Source organism: Mustela nivalis, assembly GCF_964662115.1.
Source record: "Mustela nivalis genome assembly, chromosome: 14".
Taxonomy (NCBI): domain Eukaryota; kingdom Metazoa; phylum Chordata; class Mammalia; order Carnivora; family Mustelidae; genus Mustela; species Mustela nivalis.
The window spans coordinates 64,434,596-64,437,116 of NC_139033.1; positions in this window are offsets into that span (position 1 = coordinate 64,434,596).

Below are 2,521 nucleotides of genomic sequence, written 5' to 3' on the forward strand. Positions count from 1 at the left end.
AAGGACCTTTGGGGTGCTTATGAAGGCCTCAGAAAGAAGATGACTGTGACTAACTATGAGCCTTAAATGTTACTATACACGATGTAATTAAAATTTTAAAATCTCACTGAATTACATATAATCATAACATAAATACAAGTTATGGGAGTCATTTAAGTACAGCATAAATGATGGATACTGTTTTAAAACATTTCTTCCTTGATATATTTCACCACAAAATAGAAAAGTGGTATGCACATATATCCAGAATTTTAGAAAGGGACTTAATGACTCAGTTTTATGAAGGGAAAAAAATGTCAAGTTAATAAGACTTAGTGAAAAAAAAAAAGAAACACACTGAAAACAGAATTTATTATTCATAATGGCAAAATACACTTGCTATAGTTATGTATTTAGTACAGACTTTCCCATGTGAAGTCCTTAAATGATTTTGCAGTCAAATATTACTACCCATTTTGTAGATTAAGAAAAGTGGTGGGGGATGGTTATGTGAGTAGGGGATGGGTATTACGTAATTTATGGAGGATGACACAGTGGACAAGTAAAGGAACTGGGAACAAATAATAGCTTCTGTGTGCTAAAAACATTGCCTTCCCATATGCATCACTGACATTTTGCACAAATGTCGATAAACATCTGTCAACGAATGTTAATTTAAAAGCCTCTTTTACATTGTTCTGACGTGAATATGTTAGGATGCTAGTATACGTGTGTGTATGTAATACACATATGTTTTATGTATAAAACCGTATTTATAGTTTATACACACATGCACACACACACACACACACATACACACACACAAGACTCAGACGGGTTTTGATGGAACTTTGCCCCTTCATATGATTTTAAAGGTCTTTGTAAATGATCCTCCTTAGAAAGCTTCTGGGAAGTAAGAGGACATATTACTCAGGCTGATAGTACACTTATATTTGAAGTAAACTTGTAATACCTTTTAAAGAATCTGGAACCAGTCTTTAGAACAATCTGAAAATGTTATATAAAGTCGTAACACAGGATAGATAAGTAAAAGAAAGTAAAACATATGTTAAAGGTATTTTTTAAAAATCACAAAGACTATTTTCTTTGTAATTGGTTTAGACTCCAGACTGCAACTTTGACACCATGACTTAAAACTTACCAAGAGATTTATGTTTTGCAATTGACATTTTAAAGTGAAGATTTACTTGAACTGGTACCTAATATGTTTTATGTAATCAATTCCTTTGAGGTCAGTTTTCATAGACACAGAATTCCCTTAACATTAATCCCTCCTTTAGCAATATCTTCATTGTTGGAATTTGCAATTGAAAAAAAAAGTTAATCTTTTTCAAATTAGGTTTTTCAGTCCCAGGTAATTTATTTGTTTCACTGATAGAAGTTTTTCTTTAAAAAATGCAAAATAACTTAAAAGTGGATGCTATGGGGTCAGTGTAAGAAAAACGGTGGAAACTAAATAAATCAGGCATTAATAAGACATGGGAAGTTTAATTATATAGATGCTTAAGTTCCTAATGGAGGAACTGAATAATGGAGTTTCTCTCTTGTTTTAAACATTATACTATTATTCAAGTTATCTGTACACAACACTTAAAACTCATAAGCTTTATTTAGTTATCTTTTCTATTTATTTATGAAATTTTACATTGACTACTTGGTGGATACCATAATTTGATGGATGGATGATGTTCAATAAACTGTTGTTCCATGAGTCACATTTTGATTGTAGCTTAATTTCTAGTTTTGATTTAAGAATGGAACAATATAGCTAAAAGTTGGGACATAAGTAACTGAGCATATAGTGGTTCTCTATCCCCCAAATAAATTTTATTAAGCAAGAAAATGTTTTCTAATTAAGCATACTTACATATTCTCAGTTGTTAATTATGTTCTCTTGTTTTGGCAAATGAAAGATGAAAACACCGTTTACTTTCTTTGGCATCTTGTTGCCTTTATCATATGTATTGGATAGTTTGTATATTTTTGATGTCCATTTATTTATAAAGAAAGTAATTTTGAGTCTACTAGGCACTGCTTAATGAAAGCCAAGCGCTCACCATTTCCATGTAATTGATTAATTCCTGTGGAATATAATGGTAAGGAATGCTGGATTGGTAGGTTTTATCTACCAGGTCCAGTAATACTTGCAAAAGGTGGGATGGTCATGTTTGTGTTGGGCTTCCAGACACCTTCATGAGTCCTAAGAAAATACCTGTCCTGTCTTTAATAACAATCTCTGTACATGTTATGTGTTATTACTCTATCATCAACAATGGTACTCAAGTATTTGCAAAGTTATTATTTTTTTTTTTTTTTTCCCTCAGAGTCTTGAGATGGTGACTTGGGCTCATGAATAGATTTTAGAGTTTATGTTTAGAGAAATAATTAGTGGTTTTCTTTCCCCTCAGTCATTTGATCTTAAACTTGAAATATTTAAAGGAATCTTGCAAAAACATTTTCCCTCTGTGGGTTAATTTGTGAGAATAGGTAAAAAGTTATTTTTGTCTTTTGGAGGGTTGGC